This window comes from Protopterus annectens, chromosome 6.part0, assembly GCF_019279795.1.
Source record: "Protopterus annectens isolate FY-2018-M chromosome 6.part0, PAN1.0, whole genome shotgun sequence".
NCBI classification, from domain to species: domain Eukaryota; kingdom Metazoa; phylum Chordata; order Ceratodontiformes; family Protopteridae; genus Protopterus; species Protopterus annectens.
The window spans coordinates 1667227233-1667239452 of record NC_056737.1 but is presented as its reverse complement, the minus strand read 5'-3'; the positions used below and the strand labels follow the sequence as shown (position 1 = coordinate 1667239452).

At 36.1% G+C, this 12220-nt stretch overlaps 1 protein-coding gene across 1 annotated transcript in view; it reads right to left on the bottom strand.

The window, feature by feature from the left end:
- DTL (denticleless E3 ubiquitin protein ligase homolog) overlaps nucleotides 1-12220 on the bottom strand; it is a 279535-nt gene that overhangs the window by 97769 nt on the left and 169546 nt on the right. The window lies entirely within an intron of this gene.

Here is a 12220-nt window from a genome sequence, read left to right as displayed (position 1 = left end):
GGAAAGAACATATATAAAGAGTTGTGCTTCAATAACATTTCATGAAGAAAAAAGATTTGTGTTGTCTCAGCCCTCCCTAGTTTTCCATGACTAAATATAAAACCGTAAATGAACCATTAGTGAAAAACCACAATAAAATAAAAAAAGGAAATCAAAGGACTAGTGAGCATCCATATTTAAACATTAGCATGACAAGTACTGCCCTTTATGTTTAAAAGCAATTTGTATCAGCTGCACTATAAGACGCTAAAACTATTTTTAAAGTAAACATCAGAATCTATCTGTTCACCACCATAAAGACAACAACAAAATACTTATTTCACCACAGAAAATCTGGATATAAATAGCTTAAAGATGTTCTAATATATGATCAATAAAATACCACTTATGACTACCTATCAAAAACAATAAACAAGATGCTCTACAACAGAAGTAAAGCTGTCCAGAAGCTGGAAAGAAATGTCAATCCTTAAAAAAATCTCCAACTTGTGTAAATGGTAAAAATTTACATTTAAAGAAATCCGTATGTTAGGGTCACTTCCAGACTGTTACCTTGCCGCAGTGAAGGGGCTTATGCATCTCAATGTAGCTATTAACTATACTATACACAGCCACCAAAGAAGGGCATGCCATGGCAGAGAGATCAGACTAAATACAAGGCACTGAAGAGGATAAAAGCAATTTACTTCAACATTTTTGCAAAGAAAACCCTAAAGAAAAAGTGACCATGTGCTAAAGTCCTTTAGGTCAAAAACAGTTCGACTCAACAAAACAGTAGCAGCACATAAGGCAAAGGTGACAAATATGATTCTCCACAAAGAAGAAAAATGAACTCAGTCAGTTGAACAAAAGTCTAAGACTGCAGTCCTTGTGGTACAGACTTCAATTCTCTCAGCCCTCAGCCCTCATTTGCTTACTGTGTGACCTTGAACAAATCAATTAACCAGACAGGCCAGGAAGCAACTGGGAGTTTTGGCTTGGCTCCTCAATAGTTCTCTGGATTGCAAGCATTGTAAATATATACAAAGCACATGAACATATAAGCAAGAACACATGGCCTAAACCTACACACTTCTGGAATGAAATCTGTGAAATAGAAAAAGAAACTAAAGAAAAATGGGTATGTTAAGAGAATGCATTAAATGACCCTTCTATTCATTTATAAAACAAAGCATATAAACAAAGTAGTTTTTTATGCTTCTGAAAAAGAATAACTTGGATTAATGGCTCATCTACTAGCTAGGACAGTAAACAGCAGTCTGACTCGCTGTATAGCAGATGAATACATAGTATTTTAGGGTTTACTATTAAAATTTTGAATGGCACTCTGTCGACTATACTATAGTCGAACACGGAAGTTCGAAAATGATAATTGCGAACTCAAAAAAAACAATCTAGGAATGGGTTTTAACATGGGTCGAGGTAGGGGAGAGGTTTGTAGTTCAGAATAATACTGAACACCTACCTCGACCCATGTTAAAACCGTTCCTAGATTGATTTTTTTACTTCGACATTCAACGTTTTCGAACTTCCGTTGCTGACTATAGCACAGTCGACGGAGTGCCATTCGAAATTTTATTAGTAAACCTATTTGAGTATCTAGAAAATAATTAAAAGCAGTATCTGTACAATCAGTCTCAGTTAGGCTACTGTAATTAATCTCAGAAATCCTCTAAAAAGCACATCATTCTACAACTTAAACAAGAGTGACTAATTTCTCTGGGTAATGTTAATTTGTTTTTCACTGATTTATGTAGCGCGACTGTTACAAATTCTGTTAAGGTAAACCAGTCAATACAAAACCCAAATTATTAAAAATTAAAGCAAGTCAAGAAAATAAAAAGCCAGAGGACTTATTAATCCTTTGCACAAAACCCATGGCTATATTTCCCCTGACTTACTCAAAGAACAATAAAATTGACAAGAGTGTATACAGTATTTAAAATCAAACTTATTCTTAAATATTTCACGTATTGCTGCTCAAATAAATTGTTTGTGTGTACATGTGTGTGTGTGTGTGTGTGTGTGTTTTTTGTCTGCCTGCATACATGCATGCGAATGGAATAATCATGCCAGTTCTACATTAGCTGATTAACAAATTAAAATCCCTACTAAAGAGCTAGTCAGAAATTTAAGAAAAATATCTAGAGGAAATGTTTTACAGTACTGTTATTTGTACAGCATTTAATCAATATTTGTATTTACTATTAGAGAGGAATAAGTTAGCCAAAGAAACTGAGGTACTTGGAACATAACTCATGTGGGGTGAGGGGGGACAGAGTGAGAGAGAGAAAGAAAAAAAAACATGGTAGAGATATTTGGGAATAATATCAGAATACAGACAAAGAGGGTAACAGCAGTGACAAGTGAAGGCCGCCCTTGGTGGAATAATTTGGTAAAACTAAGAAGAAGCTATCATAGATTCCTCCAAAACACAAATATAAGAGGGTCCAACACAGACAAATGACTGGTGCCAAAGTCACAGATTAAACCTCAATGCCAAGAAATGCATTACAGTGCCTTTTGGGAAAGGGGTCACCCAGACTAATTACACCATCTATAAGATAACCCCTAGGACATGGCCCAATGGTCAGGGATCTGGGAACATATGTGAATGGTGGTCTGGCCTTTGACCAGCATGTGGCCAGGTGGTAGGAAGGTCATTCTATGCCACTCAACTTTTGGATAAGGGCATGTCATCTGGGTCCAAGGAGGTCACAGTGCCACTTTTGTTTGGCCCTTATAGGATCCATAGTAGAGTATGGTGCACCTTCAGTGTGTGCCTGACCAGACATGCGCAGCAGTTGGAATGTCCACAAAGATTCCTTATTGTAGAATCCAGAGTATAAACACATTATTCTGTGTAAATCATCTCAGAACCCTGTCTCTGTACTCACAGTCTCCTGCAGGTTGCTAAGGGTCAGTTTGTGTCTGGAGTATCGGGCATCCTTGGATCCATCTCTGGTGGACCTAAAATAAAGCCTCAGCTGCGAGTTCGTGTTCATACAGTGAAGCAGTTATTCCCTGTAGTTAGAATACCGACGGAAGAAAAATGGTAGATGTGCATCTCAATTAAAGTTAATTTCTGTAGCAACTTTTAACAAAAAAGAAATTATCAGATAGAGAAATAATGTCTTTATGAAAGATTAAGTAAGGGGGTCCTAGCTAATGAGGTTTGTGACTCAGACTATCCTAACTGAAGTAATGTCTTCCAGGAAAGTAATTTATTTCAACTCTGCAGAAACTGCAGGCTTAACGTGGGAGAGTGCACTTCACAATCTGAAAAGTTTATGTCCTGTGGAGAGACTGAATTTTTAATGGTGGCCTCGAAAGGAAGTTGCCATTAACAATTCCTGACAACTTGATATGGCAGCTAAACTACCTTTATAATTGAGCGACTATGTCCAGAGTAAAAAATCTGAAAAAGATATTCCAGGACAAAAGGAAATGGAGTGGTCAATACAACCAAGCATATAGAGATAAGTCTGTCTTTCCATAAAGACCATTTGCTTTTAAGACTTTCATTTAGTAGGCTTTGGGAAGATGAGTTTGCACCACTCTAATAGGCAAGGAAGGGTTACTAGCCTCTACTGAAAATGGAGACATCAGATGAGGCTTACCCAAGTGATGAGATAGAAGGGTTCTGAGTGGACTAAGCTGCAGTGGTTTCTCCAACAAGCGAGACAGAGACCATAAATGTTAAGTCCAAAAAGGGGTTATAAAAATGACTGCAGGCTTTAATTCAGAAGGCAAAGTAGCATAAATCAGTCTCATCCTCAAAAAAGGTGGGAGGGGGGATCTGGACCACTGCATCCCTGGAGCATGTCACCAGGGAAGGAATTAAGGGCAAGGAGTTGGTTCATAGGTCCAAAGGTTATTACTAGGCTAACAACCCTCAGGGGGCCTTTTTAAGTCAAGCCATGCTTCCAAAACATAAGAATCAAACCCTGTACCATGTGTCTGTAAGGTAAATATCTTGACTATTATGCCAACACCTAACCCCTAAAAGGGCAAACAGAGGCCTTGCTGAGATTTGAAATCACAACCCCTTAGTTACTAGATCAGTGCTCTAACCCCTGAGCTACAAAGCAAATAAGTCACAGAAAGTCTTGGCCTAACAACTGTAAAGCCACCACCACCAAGGGGATTTAGAGACTACTCTTAGGCATCATCAGACTGGCTGAGTCAGTCTAAAAGTGACCTGGTTTCCTCTGAAATGTATCTGACTATCAGAAGAGATTGTATGCCTTATCTCCTGATTTACCAAAACACTGCTGTGGTATACTGGTTGAAGGCTATCACACTCTTGGGGCAGGAAAGCCTGAAAAATACTATAAGAAGAATGAACTGCCAACTTTTTCCAGTATACGGACATGAAAATTTACCCCTGTAGGGTTCCAAACTTCTTGGACAGTTTGTGCATCATAATGACCCCCATCCCCACTATATATAACAAGTGTCCTTGGAGACAGTTGCAAAATTAGTGGGAATCTGAAACAAAGTAGGGCAGATGCATCCATTATTTACAATGCTTCTTTGAAGCTCTCAACAGTCTCATCAATTGGAACGCCAGATCAGACAGCAGAGACCACTGAAAAAAGCAATTGGGAATTGAGCTCTTTGATGGCTTCTTTCAGAAAAAAACTGAGTTCTCTTCTTGCTGTTAGTGTCCACCGAAGTCCCCTCATGTGGTATCTTGCAAAGAGAACTCACTGCTGTCACAAGGCCTAGTGATTTGAACCAAAACTGAGCATACATTGAGCAAGTACTTAGTTCAGCCTGTCCAGCATAAGTCATCTTTGCTCTTTCTAGAGGAAAAGATGTTCTGCATATCTTTAATGTGTCCAGGCTGAAGCGCAGCAAGATTAGCCGGAGGGTTTCAAAACGGGATTTCACAAGGATCAATGCTACTCTAGACTATGACATTTGTTTTGGTAGTTAAGTCAATAAATGTAGCATTAAAAAATGATCACTTAAGACATAGGCAAACATATACTTATATAAAAGAAAAACCATGTTAACATGTTCATAGTTGCAAACATAATACACTGCATACATTCTTTTACACAATTATCAATCCAGCATTTCATAAATTGCTCAGTTCCTACCATCCCTTAAACCTTACTCCTCCTCCAAAACATTCTGCATGTATTGTTCCCACAATTTCCATTTTTTCCATGTAACTTGCACCTACCCTTTTCTAAAGATCCCACTTCCAGTTATTTTATCAATGTAACAATATTTACTACTTCAAATACAGTTGGTTTAGACTGATTTCCACTTTCTAGTAATTGCTTTTTGTCAACCACCAGAAATGAACTTAACAAGGTCTTAGTATATTCTTGGCAATTCAGATCCTGTATACCAGCTCAAAAATAAATAAATAAACAAATAAACAAACAAACAAACAATTTTTCTTACTTACAACCATTTGGTCACCAAATATTTCTGACAGAACACTCTGTAGGGAAGTTTTAAAATCTTCCAATTCATTACACTCCCAAACATGTGTACACAGTTACCATTTCCTTCCCCATCATACCTCCAACATTTACCATGTACCCAAGGAAAAATTATTGTGAGTCTGCTTGAGGTATAAAAATACCTATGCAAATATCTATATTTTGTCTCATATTTGGGAGATATACATAGGTCCTCCCATTGTTTACTTGTGAATTGCTTATCCAACCTCTCTTCCCAATTTTTTTCGAACCTCCTCTGATCGATTCCTATACTATCATGGAATGTTATTAATAATTATCCCTTTAACAGCAGCTTTTGTTCTAGATTCAAGTAAAATCTCTACCAGAGCAGGTCTTTTACTTAGGATTCCCCAACCCCCCCCCTTCCTTTCTTTTGCCTATGCACTGATAACAATCCCCAACAGTGAAAGCAGTCTTTAGCCCCCACAGTCCAAATGTCATCTTAACCTCTTCCCATTCTACTGACTTTTCCTCTAATTATTTGCTCCCAGTACCTTGCCTCATTTTCCAGTTTTCTCCAGTAAATTCCAGCCTCCAAGTTACATATTCGCTGTACCCCTAATTGCAGTCATTCCTACTGGCAGAATCTCCCTTCTCTTGTTGGCTTAGTTCTTAGAATAATTTACTACTTTATGAATATAATATTCTATATATGGCTGTTATTCTCCTTAAGGAACTGCATCCAAAATCTCACTCTCCTTATTTGTTTAAATGCCTCCCCCTCCCACTCCAGCATCATCCCTTTCCCTTTTGATCTATAGCTTTACGTTTCTGAAATATAGAGCAGGCATTAACTGTGTAGTTCTAAAATATCCCTTCAAATCAAGTAATCCCAAACCACCTTATTGTATTGGAATGATCTATTTAACCCACTTGACCCTTGCCTTCCTCCCCTCCCAGATAAGATCCTTCAACTCTATTACTGTCCACAACTTCTCTGGTTGATAAAAATATGCCGGACCTGCATATAAAAAAATTAAAGCGACTAAAAACACGTTTCACTGTTTGTATCTTGCTATCCATTATCTATAAACACAAGCTTCCACATTTTCTCAGTTTTTGAACTATCTTTTGGTTAATCTCCTCCCACATATCCTTAACTGCCATAACAGAATCATTTTTAACCCATATTCCTAAATACTTAATTTTGTTGAGTCCCCATAAATATGGTTACTGCTGAACCAATTCATGTGTGGGTATACAGTTTACAGCTACAGACTTTGTTTTGCCTTCATTAATTTTAGATCCCTAAAAAAAAGTGAAACTCCCTCAGAATGGTCCACCACACTGAGATGTCCTTTTCTGGTTTTATCAAGTACAAAATAATATTGTCTGCATATTTCTGAATCCCTTATTTGATTTGCCAATGGCTCTAAATATAAAGCAAATAAAGGCTAAAGATGACACCCCATGCCTGGTTCCTCTGTTCAGACAACTTATCAGAGAGGAACTCTCCCACTTTTTAAATTTCTGCCAGCAGTTCTTCATATATCCTTCTAATTAACCTTATTATTTAAAAGGGAATGTGAATGCTTCCATTGTCTTGCTCAAAATCCCAGCTTACTCTGTCAAATGCCTTCTCTGTAGCAACACCTTCCAACAGCAGCAATATTTTCTTACATTCTGCATCAGTGTGAATCATCATTATACTATTAATGTCAAATGTTTGCCTCCCCTCCACAAAAACACATTGATCCATATCTATCAATTTTGGCAACACCTTTGTCACTCTTTTAGCTATTCTAGGCATAAACACTTTAATCATGATTTAAAATTGAAATGGGTCTATATGAAGCTGGGTCTGATGAGTCTTTACTGTCTAAGTATTACAGCCACAGCTTTCTCCCAGGATGTTGGTGCTTCCCCTCCTTTTAAAATATCGTTAAAAAAAACCTTCCAGATTTCTATCACTTTCTTCCCTCTTAATTTCCAAACTTCCACAGGAATATCATTCATTCCTGGAGACTTTCATGCAGACTGATTATACATCACTATTTTTATCTCCTCTCCTCTTATCTTAGCTGTTAGTTATTGAGCCTCATCTGTCTTTAACCTTGGCATACTTATGTCTTCCATAAGTATTGTGCTTTTTCTTGATTTCAACATTCCCCTGTTTTAAACAAATTTTCATAACATCTCCAAATTATCTCCAATACCTCTACAGGATGTCCAATTATTTTTCTTGTTAAAGGCTCCCTAAGTCTGGCAACAACCCTCTCTAATTTCTGCTGCCTAAGTCATCGTGCTAAAAGTTTTTGTGCTCTGGAGTGATCATAAAAACAGTTGCTTAGCAGCAATTTTTCTGAAGTCAAGCATATTATCCAGGTACACCCCTGTTTTCTCTTTAGTATTGTGTTGTTGCGCCTCTTGTTCTGTGAGATTCTGCTTATTCTACAATACTTCAACCTTTGTCATTCCCCGTAAATAATAGTCGTTACTTCTTAACCCTCTCGCTTTCATTTCTACCCTATTCTCCACTTTCATTTTAACCCACTCACTAGTTATAACCTAAGAAAAAAATGATGCCTACTCTGGCCCAGTTATGGTACCTTGGGGACTAATATGCAAATTCTTTCAGAGTTTCCTATGCTGAATTCATGCATTCTGTTCAAGTATTTTCATAAATTCCTTCAGAAATCTACCTTTCTTTGTTACGTTTCCCCTTCTAGGTCTCCCAGATACATCCTCACTGTTGCAAATCAAGTCAAAGCCCCAACTACAAGTAAAATTCCCTGCTTAAAGCCATTTCTCACAAAATAGTTTAAAATCAATAATTGCGTATTTCAGGTGGAATATAAATATATACCAGTGTAATCCTCCTCCCTTGCCAGCAGCCTCTTACTACCACAAATCTAGGATTAATATTTTCTCTCTTCTATCATTATTAGAACTCTTCTAGCAATTAGTACAAGTACTCCCCTTTTCCTTTGTCCCCAATACTCTACTGAATGTCTATCCTGACATCCTTTTATCAGATTCACATGCTCACTTCCTTCTAAATGTGTCTCCTGTAGCATTGCTATTTGTACTCTGCATCTCTTAATATAACTTAATACTCTTACCTTTTTGTCTACATCTGCAAGGCCATTCACATTCCAAAATAATATGTCTGGTATAGCCATTATGACAAAAGATTTTTATTACCACCTATTATGGATCCACTGTGTGGCAGGTTGATCCTTTACACAGTTACTTCTTGTCCTTTTGAATGTCACATTTTATAAGACTTCTTGTTTTAATGAAAACTCTAAAACAAAAAAAAAAACACACATCTACAGAACACCGCCATAACCTATAAACTTAAAACAAATACACAAAACTACATACATTTTCAAATAATGAAGTTTAACCCTCCTGATAGGAACAAATGTCCCAAAACGACGGCTGCACCAACAAACATTAATTAACCTAAAATTAAGGTTATCTATGAAAGACACATTACAGCCTGTTCTCCCTGTGCTCCTACTTAAACTAATTGCTGTCTTTTCTTGTCTTATCCTTTATTCCCCCTCAATACGTGAAAAACAACTTGCAAGCTTTCAGAAAATATTAATATTTAGCCTTAAGAAAAAGTGGTACACTGGCCATCTTTAAATAAGACTAAATTATACACCTTTTTAGGCAAATGCATTACAGTATTTAGTTACCTAAAAAGCTCTCATTCACTTCCAATAATTTCAAACTGTATTTTTAGTGAGCTGCTTGCCTTTGTACCTTTTAATTTTGTTTCTCTCAGTAAAAGTGTCAAGACCTCTTGATTTATTAACTTCACCTTAAGTCAGCTTGTTTCCATGGACACACAAGAATATGAAGAACTGCTGTCCGCTACAAACTTTTCAACTCGAACTGAAAATTGATTTGCTTAAAAACTATTCATTACATTGTGGTCTCTCGAAAAAAAAATCCTGCATTCTCAAAAAAAAATCCTGCATTCACAAAAATGTTATTAGCTTAAGCCAAGGACATTAATCCAGCCATTCGCCTATGCCAAAATAAAAGAAAATACTTCAGTTCTACATATATTATAATCAGTACACTTTTACACCCTGTCCCCTGCTCCAATAGTCCAATATTATAACCTATTGACTTAAACATGATTTTATCCAAGCTTTCTTCTCTTTTTGTATTGCAATACCCACAATACTTAAAACTAAAAATATAAAATGTTTTATACAAATACTGTTAAGAACAAAAACTATTTTACTTACAAATATTTTTCCTTTTTAATATCCTTCCAAACATTAACAACATGAAGTGGGGCATATACCTGTCAGTTCCTTGACAAGTTTAACAAAGTTAACAAAAATCCATTCTTGTCTCAGATGCTTTTTCTTGTTAAGCCATATTTCACAAAATGTGACTGATGCTTTATATAGTTTCACATTTATTCACTAATTAAAGTGCTGCTGGTCTTTTTCCTGCTCATCCCCATTTCCCAATCCCAGACTATGGTTCAAGTCCAAAGTGCTCTCAATTCTTCCAGTAAACTCTTTTGGGTTTTTTTCGGTCTTTCAAGCATTTTCCTTTAGAACATTGGAAAATGTTTCACAGGTAAAATCTCTCTATGAACCTTACAATTAGAAGAATGAGAAACAGAGTCCCCTTCTATTTGATGGCTCACCCCCGTTAGACAAAGCTTTTGCATTTCCTCCTTAGCTAGTTCTGCATCAAAAAAATTACTTTGTTCCTCCAGGAAAAATATAATTAAGACATTTGGATACAGCAGCTTGAATCTTACACTTGACTCTTAATATTCCCTGATTGCAGGGATATATTTGCTTCTCTTTTGCCTGGTGTAGAGTGAATAATCATTTTCCACAAACGATCTACTGTCTCCAATTTTTAATAATTTTGTCATTCTGCCACAGTTTTACCAGGATCACCTCTTTCTGGTATGTTTGGATCTTAACTAATACAGGTCTTGGCTGCTTTCTCATCGCCAGATTTGGAGCATACATACATATAATGTACCCTTTAAATTAACAACTGCTACAGAATACCAGCCCAGTTACTTATTTGTACTTTCATGAAATTAATACAATCTGCTCCTTCCAGTTTCTCTGGTAGAGCAGAAATTCTCTGGTTTTGTCTGCATGCTCTGCCCTCTAACTCTACCATTTTCAAAATAACTGTTCTTGAGCAATCTTAGACTCAGCCAGCCTTTTCTTCATTTCAGTCTCTGATTCCTGCAGTTTCATCAGCTCATCTCAGTATCTGTTTAAGGATTCTTCCATTTTTTCATCCATTTATTTGAGTTGATATACTGCTTGAATGCTTCAGTTATTTTAATCAAATCTGAGCACATTTGACTTCTTTTTTTCCTCTAAATTATTGGAAGCCATCTCTTGTACCAAAGCTGCAGTCTGAACTGCTTTTTGCTGAACAGCTGCAAGATTCTTCCCAGTCAATGTTTTCTCTTCACTTTTTTCTAGTTTAATTTTCTATTAGGCTGTCTAGGTTTCTTTTTTACTGACATCCAAGCAGTGTACTTACTAGCCAGTAACTAAATTATATTAAAAACAGGCAGAATTATTGGCCTCAATATAAAAGTTTTGTTTTTTCACACTAGACGAGCTGAAATTAGGCTGTTGACCAGTGTGCAGCCATCTTGGAAAGCCATCCAGACTAAGACATTTTAAGGATAAAAATGTGTGAGCAAACCAAACACAGCCTCCAATAAAAAACAAAGAATTTTATTACAAAATACAGGATTAGCACTTTCGCGGGGTTACCGCTTCTTCAGATCCACTAAAACATACACAAACATGGAGTGTATATATATATATATATATATATATATATATATATATACATACATATACACACACACATACATACATTATATATATATATATATATATATATATATATATATATATATACACACACACATACATACATTTTATATATATATATATATATATATATATACACACACATATATATATATATATATATATATATATACATATATACACACATACATATTATATATATATATATATATATATATATATATATATATATACATATACACATCTAAACATATAAAAATGATAAGACAAAAAAAAATTAAGCAATAAAACAATCAAACTAGTCACTGCCTTTTAATTAAGGCAGGTTTTAAAGGAATACCAGCATTAAGACTTGGATGTTTGTGTGCCTGTAGGGATATAATCCACATATGCAGCAGTTCTGCCAGGTTATACAGAGGAACTGGCCTATATTAATGGCTGACAGTAAAGTAAGAAGTACTGTAGGTGAATGTACTAGTTTTGTCTTTAGGAACAAGAATTTGAAAAGATTACTTGGCTATGGACTTATATCTGACATCACATAAACCACGGAGTAATCATAGCACATTTGCATGTAGTAAGTGCAAGGAATGTCCCTCCATTGCCTTAGAGATTCAATACATCCATCTTAGTACTGGAAGTGTATTTTCACCTAGATTTGTGTCAACGTGTAGAAGCTGCAATTTAGTATATTTGGCAACCTGCAGCTCTTGTGATGGTTTCTATGTAGGCAAAACTACACGTTTGTTTAAAGAGCGTATATTAGAGCATTTGGGTAGTATGCGTAACAAAGATTCGACCAATGCATTGCCTAACCATGCTAGTATGACAGGGCATGATGTTTTCACCTTTAGAGCTCTACAAGTCATTAAACCTAGTAATAGGAAAGGAGATTTTAATAATTTTTTGGAAACATTAGAAGTTAAGTGGATTATATTTCTA